This window comes from Schistocerca nitens, chromosome 5 (genome assembly GCF_023898315.1).
Source record: "Schistocerca nitens isolate TAMUIC-IGC-003100 chromosome 5, iqSchNite1.1, whole genome shotgun sequence".
In the NCBI taxonomy this organism is placed as follows: Eukaryota; Metazoa; Arthropoda; class Insecta; order Orthoptera; family Acrididae; genus Schistocerca; species Schistocerca nitens.
Window position 1 is genome coordinate 498,829,801 of NC_064618.1, and position 21,527 is coordinate 498,851,327.

The window sequence follows — 21,527 nt, forward strand, 5'->3', positions numbered from 1 at the left end:
GGAGCGGTAACAGTTGAACACGCCGGCATGGGACTCCGAACGATCCGCGTCTTTGAGCTTCCATTCGAAGTGCCAGAAGAATTGGTGACAGACGCCCTGCGTCCTTACGGAACGGTCCTATCCCACGTGGCTGAAAAATGGGCGAGTTTCAAGACGTATCCCGTCCTCAATGGCGGCAGACAAATACGGATCGAACTCCGAAAACACGTCCCGTCATACTTGTACATCGCCGGTTGTAGGGCGATTGTCATTTACGACGGACAACCAAGGACGTGCTCTGGATGTGGGAAGGAGGGACACATACGTTCTGAGTGTGCTCAACGAAGGTTATTACAGCTGCCACGGGATGATCCACCCCTCACGCCGCATCCGACTGTGCTCCCCATGACTTACGTCGCCGCATTACGCGATGACGTGGGCCGCGAGACAGACGCGTACCAGAACACACAGACAGCGGCGGATCGTGGCGAGCCACAGAAAGACGACGTTGCGCTGGACCGCCTGCAGCAGTCACAGGACGCCCTCTCTTCGGTTCCGCTTGCGGCCCCTTCCGATAAGGCACTAGGAGACGTCGATAATACGACGGCGCACGATTCTGACGTCCCCCACGAACAACTGGAGACCATGCTGACCTCTGATTCCGAAGCCCGGCAACGTAAACAGCGCTCACCAAAACGCCGGAAGAAGCGCCGCCTCACGGTGGAGAACGACCACTCTGATCTAGCAGATAATTCTGAGAAGTTTGCGGGTACAGAACAGACGACCATGGATACAGAAGAACTGCCTAGCGTGGATGCAACGGTGGCCAGCGGGACGGCGACACGACCTACCGCTGGTGATGCTCCAGACACAGCGAAGGAGCTCAATAGACGGCAACAGGCTACTGAGGAGGCTACGGCGCCTGCACCGCACGACAACGATGGGACACTAGGGGACTGGTCAGAAGAGCCACCCCCGTGGGGGACAGATGATGCCGGAGGAACTGCTCCCACGCACTCTCCCGGTGTAAGATCGGCAGAGTGCACGGAATAATGGCAGACCATATGAGGGGACGGCGGGGGACGTTAGTCCGACAGCAGCCTATGTACGGCAAAATTAGCGACCGTACGGTACCCTATCTACGTAGACCGCCATGCAACAAGCTTATCGGATAGGGTCTGTTAACATCAATAGCATTGGGACGCCGGTAAAAATCAAGATGCTCAGTGACATGATAAAGACTGCGGATTTAGACATCGCACTATTACAAGAAGTTCGGGTACTTCCCCCCTCGGCCTTTTACGGTTACGACGTTTACTGTTCCCCGTGTGACGAGAGAGGCGTTGGCACAGCTATATTATTAAAGGACGGGATACGTGCAGACGAAGTAGAGTATTTGCCTTCTGCCCGTGGTACGGCCGTGACCATAGGAGGAATACGTTTGATCAACATATACGCACCGTCAGGCTCGGATAAGAGAAGGGACAGAGCAGATTTTTACGCCCATGAGGTTGCACCGTTGTTCCAGGGACGATACGATGGTTGCATACTCGGCGGAGATTTTAATTGTGTGCTTGACAGAAAGGACCAACAACCTAACTATACTACTAGCCCAGAACTTAGGGAGCTGGTCAACGGGATGGAATTAGTCGATACATGGGACCTGAAGTATCGCAACCAACCAGGATATACATTTTTTACTAGCCACTCCGCGGGCCGTTTGGACCGAATCTACGTTTCAAGGGCGTTAGCAGTGTCGACGGTGGACGCAGAAATATGGCCGACAGCGTTTACGGACCTCGAGGCATATATTTGTACGGTTAACCTTGATAGACAGCAGGTATGGAGACAGAGGGGTAATTGGAAGATGAACGTCTCCCACCTGCGAGATGCAGAATGCCGACGCATGGTGGAGGACGCGTGGCATGGCTGTCTCCGTCGCCGAAATTCTTTCGGTTCTATCCTGCAGTGGTGGATCGAGTGCGCGAAGCCAGCTTTACGGAGGACGTTAATAGGTTACGGGAAGGAGGTTTCTCAATGGCAGCGCACGACCACTGAGTTTTACTTTACGGCTCTCCGGGAACTGTTAGCTCAACCACCTACACCAGAACGCCAGACGGTCGTCCACCGAGTTAAGGCGAAGCTGGTACAACTTGCAAAGCAGAGGATTGCAGGTACGATGATACGCGCGAGGTCGCAGGATTTCCTGCCCAACGAGGTTCCCTCGATGCATTACGTGATAAAGGAAAGACGAAGAAGACGCAGGAATTTAATCCATGAGATCGATCTCGGCGATGGCCGTCGTTTTACAACACAAAGGGGCATCGCACAGGCGTTCACGGATCATTTTAGCAGATTCTATGCGAGCAACGGGGAGGGTCCGAGGGAGCTGGGGAACGTCCTGGAAGAGATCCCAGACGCGACGAGTGTGAACGGGGAAGCAGACGGGTTATCTGAAATTACGTGTGAAGAGCTGGAGGAAGCGATTACACGAGGTGCTTGCAACAAGTCCCCAGGTCCAGATGGATTCCCGTTGGAATTTTACCGTGCCTTCGTGACCATTATGACACCGATGTGGCTATGTATGTTTAATGAGCTTCTGCGGCAAGACGTACCGGTTCACATTCAATTCACGGAAGGGCTCATGATACCGATACCGAAGCCCCGTGGTGGCAAACGGCCTTGTGATTATCGCCCCTTGACCCTCCTTAATAGTGACTACAAGATCTTCATGCGCATCCTGGGAAGTCGTATCAAAAAGTCGCTGGAGCATCGAATACGTGCCGATCAGACTTGTCTTGGCGGCATCAGTAATATCCACACAGCCTTGGGAGACTATCGTGACGTCGTCGCCCTCGCGGCTGCATGCCGCCTCCGGGGGGCGATGGTTGCTGTAGATTTCGATCATGCTTTTGATCGCGTGGATCATGTGTAACTCGCGGCGGTGATGAACAGGATGGGTGTCTCGCCATTACTGACCAATGCTGTGATGCGGCTGTTGCACGGCGCCAGATCAGCGATGGTGGTCAACGGAGGGAGAACTGAGTATTTTAAGATCTTAAGATCAGTGAGACAGGGTTGCCCCTCGTCGATCCTCCTTTATGCGATCGCCTTAGAACCGTGCCTCGCAGACCTTCGCCGCCGTCTTACCGGGATCTCCCTACGGCATTTATCATTCAAATGCAGAGCATACGCGGATGATATTGTGTTCCTCGTGCGGAATGAGAGGGAGACTCAAACAGCACTGGATTGGCTACAGACGTATGGGATGGCAGCTGGAAGTGTGGTCAACTACCGAAAATCACAATTCATGCATGTGGGGCGTGGACTAGAACCGGGAACGGAAGGGCCCTTACCTGCGGTGGAAACCCTCCGCTGTTTGGGTATCACCTTTCATAAAGAGACAGCGGGAACGGCTGCGGACAACTACCGAAGACTGTTACTCAGAGTCCGCACGGCAGTACGACTAAACGCCCTACGGTCGATGGATATGCTGCAGCGAGTGTTACTCGTCAACCTTTATCTTGCGCCCATGATGTGCCACCTGACACACCTTCTCCCCTTGACGCGTACGATGGCTATGAGGATTCAGGCGGCTTTTGGGTACTATGTGTGCCTGGGACAACTCTTTAAGGTACAGTACAACACGCTTATCCTCCCAGCGCGAGAGGGGGGCGTTGGTTTAGTGAACGTGCACGAGAAGGCGCGTGCCATGTTTATTAATACTATGCTCAAACGGTGGCGCAACAGGAACCACTCGCTTACGGGGACGATCATCGAAGAACTCGTACCAACATCGCATCTTCCTCCAGTCAGTGTCGGCCATATATCGCCCCCTTTAACGTATGTGCGCACGTTCATCGTGGAACACAGTTACGTTGGAGAGCGTTTACCGACGACCCGACAGTCGACATCGAAGGACGTGTACCATCTGCTTCTTCGACAGATCGCCCGGAATAGGGTGGAACGCAAACATCCAGCTGTTAATTGGCACGTGGTGTGGCGCACGGTCCACCACCCCCACCTACCTACATCAGTCAGATCAACATGGTACATTGTCGTCAACCGAAAATACCCTACAAACGATAGAAAGTACGCAATACATTTGGCGGATTCGCCCTTGTGTCAGCAATGCGGCGTGCTGGATACGGACGACCATCGGCTGGTCTGCGGCGAGGCATTGGCTGTCTGGACTCTCGCAAGAAAGATAATAGCGTTCATGCGGCGTACTATCTATACAGCAGTCTCTTCTGACATAGTATTTTTTCCAGAGGAAACGTATTTTCCGCGTCATAAGACGAACGCGGTGGCGTGGATCACAGGTATGACGGTCCATTACATCTATAGAGACTCACGTACGAACTTACTCCACGTCCTGGATTACTGGCAATACTTGCAAGATGGACACACAACACTATTACGGCTACAAAAGTACAAGGATTGGTATGCCAATTTCCTAGTAACGGTTTTTGCGGACCCGCCATATACCTGGGGTGTGCCGGGTGCGCAAAGATGAGCGGCGGTGCTGTCGTTGTGAAACCGACCAAGTTCAAGTGATCGACTAAGAACACTATGCGAGTATGCGACCTACGAAAAACTCACGCTTGAACAGTTATCAAATGGATGTATTTCAAAATTTGTTTTCATATCCAACATACTTTTCTTTAGGGTGCCGGAGGTGGCCCCACTTCGATTTTGTTGTTATTTCATGCTGCATGGTAGGACGGCAGCGAGGATCCTTCCAGAACAGTTATCATGTGGCAGGACGTACTGTGTTTATTTTGTAAATAATAAAGGTTTCTGTTTCTCCTACCTTCCTTTATATAAAATAAACAAATAAAACCCCTCACTCACAAAAAAAACCGGTAGAGCGCTTGCCGGCGAAAAAAAAAGTTGGCAGTAAAAAAAAAAAAAGTCGGTAGAGCACTTGCCCGCGAAAGGCAAAGGTCTCGAGAAAAAAAAAAAAAAAGATGGTAGAGCACTTGCCCACGAAAAGCAAAGGTCCCGAGTTCGAGTCTCGGTCGGGCACACAGTTTTAATCTGCCAGAAAGTTTCATATCAGCGCACACTCCGCTGCAGAGTGAAAATCTCATTCCGAAAATTAGATATTCTTTAAAGAAAATTACAAGCCATGCACTTCATCGTACTAACCTCCTAACAGTTTTAAAGCAATGCTAATAATAATAGCAATACCTCTAGCATGGAGCAGGCACAATTACGTCGATCCAAAATGGATACAAAACTATGACTCACGAATACATTTTATAAGAAATTTCTTGTTTCGGCACTGCAACAAAGTTGTGGTCTCTGTGATGTTTGGGCCTTTGTGCCGTGACTCCACCGCGTGTTCATCAGTATTCTGGCCACGGCATTCCCAGGAAAAGGAAGCTCACTGACAGCCCTCAATTTCTTAACAGACGATGTGGAACATTATTTTCCAAAAATGTTGACAGTAAAATTTCCCTCCACTTGGCGGCCTCCATCTTTTAATACAGTTATATTTTTCCTACTTGTATTTTAAATTAATGCTTTACCGATGTGATTATGGTACACAGGCCCACAGGAAACATGAAAAGATTGAATCGACTGATTAACTGTGAAACAATTTCCATTTATTGACAACACAAAATTTTTAATTTGATTTACAATGAATAACGCTGCTTCAGCTCATGGAAATGTAAGTCCAAGAGAATAACAATGACAAAAGAACACTAAATGAAAAATTTTGCTCCGTACAGAATATTACAGCATTAAACAACAAGTTGCCACAGCAAACTCAGAACGGCATTCCTCCAAAATTCTAGAGATAACAAGACACTTAGTAAAATCTAATAAAAATTTGGCCCCGTTTTCAGAATTATAGCACAAAAGACAAAATGGTGCATCAGGTTCAGAATGGCACTGAATTGAGAGAATGAGTATTTCCTCATGTTAAACAACAAATGAAGAAAAACATCAAGCAGTTAAGGAGAATAATTACAGGGTGATTCAAAAAGAATACCACAACTTTAAAAATGTGTATTTAATGAAAGAAACATAATATAACCTTCTGTTATACATCATTACAAAGAGTATTTAAAAAGGTTTTTTTCACTCAAAAACAAGTTCAGAGATGTTCAATATGGCCCCCTCCAGACACACGAGCAATATCAACCCGATACTCCAACTCGTTCCACACTCTCTGTAGCATATCAGGCGTAACAGTTTGGATAGCTGCTGTTATTTCTCGTTTCAAAACATCAATGGTGGCTGGGAGAGGTGGCCGAAACACCATATCCTTAACATATCCCCATAAGAAAAAATCGCAGGGGGTAAGATCAGGGCTTCTTGGAGGCCAGTGATGAAGTGCTCTGTCACGGGCTGCCTGGCGGCCGATCCATCGCCTCGGGTAGTTGACGTTCAGGTAGTTACAGACAGATAAGTGCCAATGTGGTGGCGCTCCATCCTGCTGAAATATGAATTGTCGTGCTTCTTGTTCGAGCTGAGGGAACAGCCAATTCTCTAACATCTCCAGATACTGTAGTCCAGTTACAGTAGCACCTTCGAAGAAAAAGGGACCAAAAACTTTATTGGCTGAAATGGCACAGAAAACGTTCACCTTAGGCGAGTCACGTTCATACTGAGTTGTTTCCCGCGGATTCTCAGTGCCCCATATACAGACATTGTGACGGTTGACTTTCCCGTTAGTGTGGAAAGTTGCTTCATCACTAAACACAATCTTTGAAACGAAAGATTCATCTGTTCCATTTGAGCAAGAATAAAATCACAGAAATCGATTCTTTTAATCTTATCAGCTGCCGACAGTGCTTGAACCAATTTCAGACGATAAGGTTTCATAACTAACCTTTTTCGTAGGACTCTCCATACAGTTGATTGTGGAATTTGCAGCTCTCTGCTAGCTCTGCGAGTCGATTTTCCTGGGCTGCGAACAAATGCTTGCTGGATGCGTGCTACATTTTCATCACTCGTTCTCGGCCGTCCAGAACTTTTCCCTTTGCACAAACACCCATTCTCTGTAAACTGTTTATACCAACGTTTAATACACCACCTATCAGGAGGTTTAACACCATACTTCGTTCGAAATGCACGCTGAACAACTGTCGTCGATTCACTTCTGCCGTACTCAATAACACAAAAAGCTTTACCGAGCGAGGTGGCGCAGTGGGTAGACACTGGACTCGCATTCGGGAGGACGACGGTTCAATCCCCCGTCCGGCCATCCTGATTTAGGTTTTCCGTGATTTCCCTAAAACGCTCCAGGCAAATGCCGGGATGGTTCCTTTGAAAGGGCACGGCCGACTTCCTTCCCCATCCTTCCCTAATCCAATGAGATCGATGACCTCGCTGTCTGGTCTCCTTCCCCAAACCAACCAACCAACCAAAAAGCTTTCTGTTGAGCGGTCGCCATCGTAGCATCAACTGACGCTGACGCCTAGTCAACAGCGCCTCAAGCGAACAAATGTACAACTAAATGAAACTTTATAGCTCCCTTAATTCGCCGACAGATATTGCTTAGCTCTGCCTTTTGTCGTTGCAGAGTTTTAAATTCATAAAGTTGTGGTATTCTTTTTGAATCACCCTGTATAATAAAGTCAAACATTACGAATGATGCCTTGACAGAAACCCAAATATTTGCAGTCAGAATACAGCCGTCACATAGGCCTTAGTACTGAAACTCAGTCCACCAGCAGATACATGGATAGTTTACAGGCTACCCAGCAACAAATGAGTGTTAACAGTAGGAAACTAGAAATTCTTGGTGTGGCCAGACAGTATAGCACAGTTCCTAGAAGATTTACAAACCGACTGCACATCAACCAACTGCCGTTCTACAAGGCTACGGTTAAAGAACAATTATCGGACGTTTAGAGAACAATATCAAAACATTCGTCCGATTCATAGACAGTAAAGGTAATCAGACAACTGTCCGTCATGCGAAGTCTATCGCTACATAGAACCAGAGGACAGAATGTGTCGTCAAAATCCGTTAACACAGTCTGTTGGCTCACCACCTGTAAAAACCATAAAATGGCGCTATGCACATACCAAGACACAGTACTTATTTCAGTCAAGAGTATAGGGCCTATATGTTTTTGTGCTTCAAACTCCAGCAGACATGCTGTAGTCACTGCCGGAAGTTCATGAAGCACCGTGTCCAGACTCTACACGACAGCACGGCCGCTGTTGCTCACAAGGGAACCTCCCCATCGCACCCCCCTCAGATTTAGTTATACGTTGGCACAGTGGATAGGCCTTGACAAACTGAACACAGATCAATCGAGAAAACAGGAAGAAGTTGTGTGGAACTATGAAAAAATAAGCAAAATATACAAACTGAGTAGTCCATGTGCAAGATAGGCAACATCAAGCACAATGTCAGCTCACGAGCGCAGTGGTCCCGTGGTTAGCTCGAGCGGCTGTGGAACGAGAGGTCCCTGGTTCAATTCTTCCCTCAAGTGAAAATTTTAATTTTTTATTTTCAGTTTATGTGACAAAACTCTTACGTTTTCATCACTTTTTTGGGAATGATTATCACATCCACAAGAAAACCTAAATCGAGCAAGGTAGAAGAATCTTTTTACCCATTCGCCACGCGTACAAGTTAGGTGGGCCGACAACATATTCCTGTCATGTGACGCACATGCCGTCACCAGTGTCGTATAGAAAATATCAGACGTGTTTTCCCGTGGAAGAATCGGTTGACCTATGACCTTGCGATCAAATGTTTTCGGTTCCCATTGGAAAGGCACGTCCTTTCGTCTACTAATCGCACGGTTTTGCGGTGCGGTCGCAAAACACAGACACTAAACTTATTGCAGTGAACAGAGACGCCAATGAACGAACGGACAGATCATAACTTTGCGAAAATAAAGAAAGTAAAATTTTCAGTTGAGGGAAGACTTGAACCAAGGACCTATCGTTCTGTAGCTACTCACGTTAACAACGGGACCACGGCACTCCCGAGCTCAAATCGGCCTTGATGTTGCCTATCTTGCGTATGGACTACTCAGTTTGTATATTTTGCTTATTTTTTTCATAGTTCCACACAACTTCTTCCTGTTTTCTCGATTGATCTGTGTTCAGTTTTTCAAGGCCTATCCCTGTGCCAACGTATAACTAAATCTGAGGGGGGTGCGATGGGGAGGTTCCCTTGTCAGTGTGTGCCGCCGACCCATAAACAATCGGCATTGACGGGTCCTCCCGAGCGAGTAATCGACCGCCTTTCCTCACGTGGCTCCGCCAGCGATCTAATGATGTCTTCCGTGTTCTGTCCACCGCCAGACAAACACTTTCGCCACCAGAGAGGCAAGAGCACGCACTGTATAGCCAACCAAAGTCTCAGAGCTGCTAACTAGAGATGGGTCGTTCGCGAACTAACGGGTCCGAAGCAACGGTTCACCAAGATGAAGGAGCGAGTAAAGAATTATAAGGAACGGCCTTTCATAGTTCACTTCGGTCGCGGCTTTCTACTTACAGTTCCTGGGAACGGGTAAGGTCGGTCTCCCTCGGCCGGACTCGTCCTTCTCCGCATGGCCACTCGTCTCAGTTCCACTGCCGACTGCTCCTAGTTAGTTCAGTATCGAGTTGTTGCTCGTTACGTTCGCTGCGCATGTCCATTCTAGATCTGCTTCAAACTTTTTTTGAACTCTCGACTTCTGGTTATTTCGTTTTCTGTTCAGCGTCCACGACCAGTAATTAAAATGTGTTTTATAATTACGTAAATTATATAAAAATTACGTTGTATGTAATCACGCATCTTTTCAGGTAACGGAAGGACATATCAGCTTGCTTCACTATTTTGAGAAACAACCCAAGACATAAAAAGGCAAGTTTTTTTGTTATTACACACGAGTGGCCATTTTCCGTTTTTTTTTTTTTTTTTTTTTTTTTTTTTTTTTTTTTTTTTTTCCAAGGTAAAACAGCATGTTCATTGTTATGGAAGGCAGACCGACTTACAACCCGCACTCAATAATCGAGTCTCTGGTGACATATTTTGTAAAGAGCAAATGATAACCTGACAATGTTACTTCAGTGCTAAAGCGTGGCGCACGAAAAATCGACCCCGAGTACTAGACTGCTCATTGTCGCCCACCAATTGTCATATCTTGTTTCGAAGCTAGTGTTTGCATTAGCTTATTTGTTATTTCTTTACTGTCTAATTATTACACGTTTATCTATTCTGCTCGTAGCGAGCAACAAATCGTGCGTAATTGGCGAGTAGTCTGTACTCGGGGCCGGTTTCTGGTGCGCCACCTTATATTATTTCACTGCGATCAGCCACATAACGCTACAGTTGCCTAAACGAGAGGTTTTACAGAATCACGAAAATTACTTCTACAAGTGTGTGAGACTACTGTAATGAATAAAAACTCTGTACTCCAGGGGGGAAGCAAGGTCCCTCTCTTGGCGCCTTCCATCTTCAGTCACCTATGCTAATAATTTTCAATTTTTCATAATAACCATGTACCATGCGCAAGTGAACGCTGAACGACTAAAAATGAACGGTTCCAAGAATAGAGCGATCACCAGCGAATTAGTACCCAAGGATGAAAGAGTTTGCCCATTTCTATTCCTAAGACTAACCTAGGTAATAGTGCCTCACATGGGGCGACAGGGATTAAAGAAACATATGTAACTAGACCGTTACAATTATCATTCTTCAAACAAGTGTACTACGTCTCTTCCCCAATGCTAAATTAGCCAAACGACGTCATATCTTTTCATCTACTTACATGCGTAACATTACGTTTATTTATGTTTCAAGTCAACTGTCATGTACTGCATGTAGCACTGTTCACCTCTTACTCGCTCTCTTCACTTCTAAACAAATTTTTCTAGCGATGACCCCTCCTGTACACAACTGTGTCGTTTGAAATAACCTCCTAGGGTGCAAGAATCCGCCAGGTTACTTACAGACACCGTGAACAGCATCCGTCCTAACACACAACCAGGATAAGCACCCGGATGCTGCCATTACTTCCGACGACACATCTGCATTAAGATCGACAGACGGAGTTCTGTCTGGTAGGGGGTCGAAGCTGCAGTTGCGTACCTATTCGAATACTGGATCTTTGTGGAAATCAAGAGGTATGGCATTAACATGAAAGAGAGAGAAAGCTCGATTTTATGAAGTCAGTGAAGTAATACTAATTGATTAGGCTAAATTGGTTAATTTTCTATAACACATCATAGAAACCGAAAGAAAAGAGAAATAAGCACTCTTCTTCAAACATACGGTAGCGAGTCGCAGCAATGAAATATTATACAGGGTGAAAAGTATTTAAACCGACAAACTCTGGGAGGTTGTAGGGGACATCAAAACAAATATTTTTCCCTAAAGTCATTTTTTCCTATGAGGAGTATTTGAACCGGTAGAGGAAGAATTCTCTGGCGGCAAAAAATTAAACCAACAAACACCTTTCCATTTTTTATGACGGAGAGACAACAACTATATAACAGATACGGCCCAATTAAACAGTCCCCAACAACACCGACCCACACATTAACGAAGAACCGCACTCAATGAGCGCTAGATACTGTGGCATGTGGGTTATCCTCACTCCAAACATGCGAATTGTGCATGTTGAGGACTCCATCACCCCCGAACGTTGTTTCATCGGTAAACAACACAGAGGATGGAAATGTATGATGCATTTCACACTGTTCCAGGTGCCACTGCGAAACCTGTGCTCTGGGTGGATAATCAACTGGTTCCAGGTTGTGGACACGCTGTAAGTGAAATGGATGTAACGATTGCTCTCGAAGGACTGTTCTTACATTCGTCTGATTCGTCCCCACGTTACGTGCAATTGCACGAGTGCTGATTGAAGGATCCCGCTCCACATGCTGCAAGACAGCTTTCTCAACTTGCAGCGTTCTTACCGTGCGACGGCGTCCATGTCCAGGTAATCTGCTAAATGACCCGGTCTCACTCAGACGTTGGTACACAGCAGCAAAGGTCGTATGATGCGGGATACGGCGATTAGGATATTGTTGTTGATAAACCCGCTGTGCAGCTCGTCCGTTGTGGTGCGCTACGTAGTACGCACCAACCATATCAGTGTACTCACTCCAGGTGTATCGCTACATTAGTAAACAGAGACAATGCACTACTGCACCGGTGGACAGCAGTTGCCTACAACTGAAGAGCGTAACACGCCCTCTAACAACTAAAGATCGTAATACGGCCTCTAACAACTGAAGAGCGTAATACGGCCTCCACCGTTTTAAATAATCCTCATAGGAAAAAATGACATTAGGGAAAAATATTTGTTTTGGTGTCCCCTACAACCTCCCAGAGTTTGTCGGTTTAAATACTTTTCACCCTGTATACTGACAACGCGCAAGACAGGCCCGAACTAACGTGTAAGCTAACCACGCTGAAGTTTAGGGGCCCAAACCACACCGGGGCCTTCAGCTCAAAAGACTTAAAATAAAAATTTGACACACTTCAACGACGCAGCTGCATTTGAAAATGGCCACAGGCCGAAACTGGCCACTAATGTACACTGAGGTGGCGAAAGTCATGGAAGACCTCCTAATATCGTGTCGGACCGCCTTTTCCCAGCGTAGTGCAGTAACTCGAGGTGGGGTGGACTCAATAAGTCGTTGGAATGAAACTTCCTGGCAGATTAAAACTGTGTGCCGGACCGAGACTCGAACTCTGGACCTTTGCCTTGTGCGGGCAAGTGCTCTACCATCTGAGCTACCCACGCACGACTCACGCCCCGTCCTCACAGCTTTACTTCTGCCTATACCTCGTCTCCTACCTTCCAAACTCTACAGAAGCTCTGCTGCGAGCGTTGCAGAACTAGCACTCCTGAAAGAAAGGATGTTGCGGAAACATGGCTTAGCCACAACCTGGTGGATGTTTCCAGAACGAGATTTTCACTCTGCAGCGGACTTTGCGCTGATATGAAACTTCATGGCAGGTTAAAACTGTGTGCCGGACCGAGACTCGAACTCGGGACCTTTGCCTAGTTCTGCAAGGTTCGCAGGAGAGCTTCTGTAAAGTTTGGAAGGTAGGAGAAGAGATACTGGCAGAAGTAAAGCTGTGAGGACGGGGCGTGAGTCGTGCTTGGGTAACCCAGATGGTAGAGCACTTGCCCGCGAAAGGCAAAGGTCCCGAGTTCGAGTCTCGGTCCGGCACACAGTTTTAATCTGCCAGGAAGTTTCATATCAGCGCACACTCCGCTGCACAGTGAAAATCTCGTCCTGAAGTCGTTGGAAGTCCCCTGTAGAAATATTGAGGAATGCTGTCTATTCAGCCGTACAAAATTGCGAAAGCGTTGTCGGTGCAGCGTTTTGTGCACGAACTGACCTCTCGATTATGTCCCATAAATATTCAATGGAATTAATGTCGGGCAATCTCATAGGCCAGTTCACTTGCTCGAACTGTCCAAAATGTTCTTCAAATCAGTCGCGATCAGTTGTGCCCCAGTGCCATGGCGCATTCTCATCCATAAAAATTCCATCGTTGTTGGGAACATGAAGTCCATGAATAGCTTCAGATGGTCTCAAAGCAGCCGAACATTAGAATTTTAGTGATCGTGTAAGGTGTCAGGCAAATCAAACACCTTCCATGAAAACCCTGACATGATAAGCAAATCCAGTAGTATGTCACATAGCTCCGAATAAATCGTGACATTAAATTAACCAAAGTAATACGAGTAACAAGTGAGCAAATGGAATACCACAGACTAACACAAGAATGCCTAAATGCATGTCATACCTTCGGACCGTGAGACAGACGCAGTTCCGAAGGGAGAAACAAGAACAGAAGCCGAGAGCAGAACTGTGTTAAGCTGGAAGGCCCTACGATAAGGGACGGACGGACACCCACGTCGCCAGTTAACCGCTAGGACCACACAACCCGCAAGTTTTAGCGTGAGACTTTTTCGCGTCTCTGTTACGTCAGGACCACCCCCACAGCCCATGTTAAAAGATAGAGCCCTCCAGAAGAACAGTATAGATATTACGATAACACTAAAAGGACCACACTAGCTGCAAGTTTTAGCGTTAGACTTTTTCGCCTCTGTTACGTTGTAAACTTTAAAAACATTGCCCCACCACGAAAAGTATAACGTTTCTCATTGGATGGACAGAATTTTTGTAGGCGGAGCTTAAGGTTAACATTGAGACCCTGATTGGTCAGATGAAAACACAGCCAGATAGTATATTTAAACCAACTTCGGTAAATTGTAGTAAGGAGAAGTTAGGAGAGAGTTGCTTCCGAGACGGCGAGGTGAGCGGAGCTGTGCTGCCCACCGCCCCCTGACGAACACCGACAAGGTAATGAATGCACGCGATGCCGCATAACAGCGCATAAAGCTTCACTCAGAACTGCAGAAGTCTCGTCTGTTACACCCCCTTTTTGCGTAATAGTAGTGTCGATCGTCAATTAAAGCTCATGGTGTTCACATTTGCCATTTGAAGTAAAAATCTGAAACGCGATGATTTTTCAGCCACTGTAATTTACGACAAGTTTGATAAGTAATTAAAGATAGTTGAGGGTCACTGTAGACCATTTTGATAGTTTTCTCTTTTGTGAAACTTAATTTAAACCTAGATTATAGATGTCATATGGCATAGGTCATCCTTCAATCCATTGTAGAACCTGGAAACCCATTCAGGGAATATTCGTTCACATTTTTGTTGGACGCAGTTGGTTTTTACCATCCTGTATTAAAACATTTCCATTTATCAATAGTGCAATTTATAAACAATGTTTGTGAGTAGAACAAAATTTCCAATGGTAAACTTAACTGCTTTTTCGTCGTCATTTTCCAGCTAACTAAGAATAGGAAAGCCTTGAACCCCTTCCACTAAATTTAGTTAGTATTAAGATTCTTTTACAGGGAGTGCAGTGTAGCTGACGCTGAAATCATTAAGTATTTGGTTATGTCATCGCTCTTCTGAACTCTACATGTCATGTGTGGTCTGGCGTCTCCTTACCAGCAACATGGTAAAATACCATGATTGAAGGTCGACCACATGCCTAACTAGGTCAGAAAAAATCATGTTAAAAAATTTTCGTCATAATTTTTTTTTTTTTTGAAAGGCATAAATAGTTGAAAACAGTAGCTGCAGCGATAGATAGTGTGACATTCTAGCAGAGACAATAGCATAATTAAGTTATGAATTTTAAAAATTGTTAGAATTAAGTTTTCTCCTCAATGCAAGCGCACAGGTGGCGGATACATCGTTGACAAGTCGGTACTGACCCAACAAGTAAGTGAATGGATTGTCAGTCTTGGGTATAATAAGTGTCAACTCGTGTGAACAAAAAGTTTATGAAACGCGTGAGATCGTATGAGCGCATGTTGACTCGAAGTAGCGCGCGTGAATTGCTTTTAAAACCGAAAATAAGGGATTCGGAAAGATTAGCAATGGCAAATCGAGACCATGACCGAATTGAGGTAGAGACCCAGCATGAAAATGGACAGAGAATAGAGGACAGTACAACAGACGATGCAGTATCGCGAGAAATAGGACATATAACGCACCATAACGAGGATAATGTACGTCAAGACATAGAAAACATAAGTCAGCATACGACAGAGATGCAGGAAAGTAGAGAGACAGTCGATGAGGATTCTAACTTGCGTTTTGAATACGTAGAACCCATAATACAAGTAATCAGAGCTCCCTCACCACAGAGTTCAAGGAATGCGAGCAAAAACGTGTCACAGCACAGTTCAGTGCAATCGGTTGCGAACCAACACTTGGGCGAAAACACAGAGCGTAAGATGTCGAAAGAAAACGCAGTAGGACCCACCAATCTGGCAGAATTATTACAACAAATTACGGAAACCATGACAAGGCAAAATAAAGACATAGCGAACCAAATTCAAGTTCAGAATGCAGAAACCACGAGAGAAATGCGTGCGATTAAAGAACAAAACAAAAAAAATCAGTTACACCTAAGTTACATTGAAGACGAGGCAAAAGAATCTCGAGAAGTGATAGGAAACTTAATAACAGGCCATAATCAATTGAGAACAGACATTGACAAGGTACAAGCGGACGTACAAACATTGCGTAATGACATTCAGGACGAGATCAAAACATTACGTAACATCACCCAGGGAGAAGTCAAGAAACTAGAGAAACAGATAAACGAAATTACTAGACAAGCAGCAGGTACAGCGCGTGAAGTTGTTGAAAACAGTGTGTTACACAAACGTATCACAAAAGCAGCGCTGAAAAGATATGATAACCGCATAGTCAAAATAGAAGCGCAAACGAAGCGACAATTTCAGAAATTGCGAACAGAGTTGTTGCAAACCATTGAAGAGCGTAGTGAACAGGATCGAAAAAGCACAGAGTCTGCAACCACATCCGTATCTGCAACAGCACCGGAAAAACAAGCAATTAACGAAGATATTACGCATTTGCGATTCCAATCACAGGCGGAAAGTAACATACGTGAAATCAGACAGCCTGCACAGCAACAAACACGTTTCGAAATTCTTGATGAACAAACGTCATCACAAACACATGCGGAACCACAAATGTATATTTCAAGACAGTTTGGATCGTGCAATGAAGCAGCAAGGTTAGCCAGACAAGATACCGAACCAATACCTGACAATGGAAAGCCAGGTCGCGAAGAGTACAGTGCAATGCATTCAGCTACACGTTCACAACCGATGGAAGAAAATTATTGCGTATCACTCCAACGATACTACGCAAGGGTAGGCGAAAGTTACAGTAGACAATATCCAACGGATCTACCACAACCGGAAAGAACGACGGGAGAAATGATCAGAAACAAAAGTGGCGAAGAATCGCGAATTTCATATGGAACTATGACGAAGTACGACAACGATCATTTCCTCACAGTCAGAAAATTTCAACACTTTCGAGAAGGAAACTCATTACATCCACGAACTTTTATTGATCAATTCCGAGTAGGATTACCAGAACACTGGACGCTAGCACACAAACTAGACTTTATATGTGCACACATGTGAGGAACAGTCGCAGAAACCATGCAGAATGTTGCAGCGACATGCCGATCGTACGAAGATTTCAGAGAGAAGTTTCTCTCACGATATTGGTCCAGCGAAGCACAGAACAGAGTGAAGTACGAATTATTACAGAACCCATATTTTGAAAATTCAGGAGAGAAGAGTTCCGTGAAATTTTTCGAATTAATGGCAAAGAAAAATCAATGCTTAGATGTACCATACAGTGACGGAGAGTTGATTAAATTATGCGCGATGAAGCTACCATTCAAATACCAGCAATCATTAGTAGGTCGCGGAGGCAATGACGTCGAAGCATTTAAAGGTATTCTAAGGGAACTAGAGTTCATATTTTCGGAAGATGACGCAAGAGAAAGACGAAGCGCACGTGAAAACGAAAGCAAAAAGCAGTGTAATCCACAAGACACAGTACGAAGAAACAATAATTACGAACCATGTGATAACTTCGCACCAAGAAACGACAGTAGATTTCAACAAAGAACCGGTTATGGATTTAGAAGAGAACATGGCAATAACTATAATTCACCCAGGAACGGCAACAACTATTACAGAGGGAATAACGATAACCGGAACGGGTACTGGAGAACCAATAGACCGACAAATTATCAACAAAGAAACCACTATCAACAAGTTGAACAAGAAAAGAGAATACAGATAGAAGAGGTGGAGGTAAGACCACCAAACCCCGATAAACGTTCGAACTGACAGCTAAGCGCCCATGCCAAAGAGAATGACACACCGACCCAGGACAATTGCAGCACCTTGAACAGAGAAGTAAAAATCTTATCACGAGAAGAGAAGAAGGAAGAAACAAATCCGCAGGGACCAGATGAAAACGAAGACAAGAAAATAACAATATCGTGTTGGGACGAAATTAATTGGGAGAATACTGACGAGGAAGATGAATTACCAGAGGCATGCACAACGAATGTAGGAGGAAAGGACGAAGTAATGAGTATTGCAGAGCTGTTTCAGATGGAAATCAGCGAAAGCGAATTCAATGAGGATAATGCGCAGTCGACAGAAGTTGAAAATAAGTTACGAGTGGGCACACAACCCAACGTATATAATGAAGGAAGCTATGAAGCGATAATTAGAGCATTTAGATGCGATTATGTGGAAGTAGCGACGAAGAAGGAGAAGATAGACGAGGATGAGGAAAAAGTAGAGGATGTTGAAGAAAGCGTAAATGAAGGAAGAAATAGAGAAGAGGAAATAAAAGACAGAGAAGTAGCAGTCGAAGCTTATCCTACAGAAAGTTCGAATTCACAAGGGAAATTCCTAAAAAGACTCATGTATGATTCAGTGGAGGATTCGTTGATGCAAGAAGAAGAAGAACAGAACCAACCCTTTCAAATTCAACCAATTGTGAAGGCCATGGTAAAGCATATCCCAGTCATTATTGTAATTGATAGCGGAAGTGAACTGACTGCGATCTCAGAAAATTTAATCATGCAGTGTATGTCCAATGAGGAATTGCCATTTCTGAAAACACGTAAGATTAAAGTAAGAGGTCCTATTAGAAACAATGCTGCGGAAGTTACGAGACAAACAAGGTTAACTTTTTCGTGTCAAGGTCAAAAGATCGAAGCCAACTTCGTGATTATACCTAAACTAACTGTAGATTTGATTATAGGCGCAGATTTTTTAAATGAGAGACGAGCGATAATAGATATGGGGAAAGGTAGCGTAACATTCGGGAATGTCACACTTCTCTTTGAGCAAAAGCTAAAATTAGAAGAAATACCAGTTATACACAAACAATTAAGAATGACGCGAGATAAAGAGGATGAAGAATTAGAATGGTATGCACAAAAGGGGGAATCGCCTCAACTCATGTTAGAAGTCCATAAAGAAATCGACGAAAACTTGCAAGAAGTTGAAGGTATTTCGGAACACAGTAAAAGAGAATTAGAGGGTATTTTACGAGATAAAGCAGAGGTATTTTTATCTAAGACTGGCAGTATTAAACACTTTCAGTACAAGTTTGAAGTAAAACAGCACAAACCATTTAGGGTGCCACCCTATACATATAAGAGCCCGCTCCATATTGTATAAAAACGAGATGGGAGCATCAGGTTAGTGCTTGATTCCAGACAGATCAACACAATCACAATCACTGAGACAGGTCGCCCAGAAAAATTAGAGGAATTGATACAAAACTTCCACAGTGCTAAGATATTTTCATCAATTGATTTACGGAGTAGTTTCTGGCAAATAGAATTGGCCCCAGAATGTAGAAAATTTACAGCATTTATCGTATTCGGTAGATTTTACCAGTTTAAACGATTGCCATTTGGTTTAAACATATCATCAGCAGCGTTTATTAGGGGATTTAATACTACACTCAGTCCTGAAATTTTACAAAAAATTACTTGTTATGTTGATGATGTGATTATAGCAGAACCCTTTTGAGAACATCACAACGACACATTAAATCAGTTTTTACAGATCATGAAAGAGCATGGGGTCACAGTAAATATAACAAAATCCAAATTTGGAAGGCGAGAGGTCAAATATCTAGGACACCATTTCCGAGAAAGGGGTAATGCCCGACCCAGAAAAACTAACAGCAATCAAATAATTCTGTACTCCATATAATAAGAAAACTCTCAGAGGATTTCTAGGTCTCACCGGATTCTATAAAAAATTTATTTGGATCGACTCTCTCGCAACACCACGCCTGTGTTAATTGACTGGAAAAAACACGCCATGGGTATGGGATCAACAAGCCAATGAAGAATTTTTAAAAGTGAAAAACGCACTAACAACATCACCGATTTTAGCACATCCTAATCTAACACAAAATTTTTGTATGACCACTGATAGCGCGAAAACAGGTTTAGGAGTTGTTTTATTCCAAGAATACGAACAGGCAGGGCTAAGATCATATAGAACAACTGCATTTGCCAGTCGGGTGCTCACAAAAAGCGAGAAAAACTATTCAGTCACAGAGCTGGAAGCATTGGCCATTGTATGGGGCTTCCAACGTTTTCGATACTTCCTATTCGGAAGAAAAACAAAAGTATACACTGACCACAAAGCATTAGAATTTCTGTTATCCGCCAAACTAACTCATGGGAGGTTAGCCAGATGGATGTTAATACTACAAGAATTTGACTTCACTATTACACACATACCAGGACCAGCGAATGTATTAGCAGATGCTTTATCACGATGTCCACAGGGTACATCCAATAACATAGGTTTGGAAGCAGCAGAAGACCAGTTTACAATGTACTATATGAAACAAGTACCTTTCGAAAACTACATTACGACAGCATTGAAAAACATAGGCAAAGAACAGGACAAGGATCCCGAAATACTAGGAATCAAACACAAGTGGAGAAGTAAGGATTTTCCAGACATTCGACAGCATTATCTCGTAAAAAACAATGTTTAATTTTTTTACGAAATGTTGCAACGAATGAATGGTTAACTTATATCCCAGATGAACTAATTAATAAGTACATATGGTATACACATTTAAGTAATGGCCACTTTGGACCACAGAAATGCTTTTTAAAAATAAAACAAACAACCCATTTTCCTAATATGTAAAGACGAATTAGAACAGTATTAGTCAAATGCGAAAAATGTATGACGGCTAAACAGGTCACTTTCCAAACCAAACCACTTATGTTTCCAATAATCCCTTAAAGATTAAAACAAATAGCTGCAACAGATTTGATGGGGCCCCTCCCACGCACAAAAAATGGATATATTTTCATATTTGTCGTTTTGGAACTTACTTCTAAATATGTTACCTTGACACCATTAAAACGGGCAACAGGTCTTACTATAAGTAAAGCATTTAGACAAGATTTTATCAGACAAGTAGGTCGAGTGGAACGAATAATTTCGGGTAATGGCCCAAAATACAAATCAGTGCAATGGCAGAACATGTTAAAACAACACAAAATAAAACCCATCTACATATCTAAGTACAAACCTAGCGTAAATCCAGCAGAATGATATATGAAGGCCATAGACACTTTATGCCGATTATATGCAGGCAAAAGACACAACACTTGGGATATATACCTTAAAGATTTTCAAGAAGTAATAAATGAAATGCCACATAGCACTACACTACTACCTCCAGTTACTGTACTTAAAGATATTGAACCCCCAAACATAACCAGAGAAAATGTTAGATTTCCTATTGTACCACTTAGACAGCACAAACAAGTCATAGCAACAGCACTCTCCAACATCAGAAAGGCAGCCATTAAAAGAAAAGAAAGAGGAGATAGAACAGCAATTAAAAGAACATTCTCAGTAGGCCAGAAAGTATTTGTAAAAACACACCATCTCTCCAGCAAACAGAAACACAAAATACATAAGTTTTACGCTGCATACAAAGGACCTGTCATAATTAGCCAAATTGCTCATGATAATGCTGTGGAACTAATGAACCCAAAAACAGGCAAAACCTTAGGACTTCACCATGTGAGCCATATCAAAAAGTTTGAAGATTATTTTTATTACTGGTAAATAATCAGCACAATATTTCAAGATTATTTTGCAGATAAGATCGTCAGGAGAAAGAAGAAT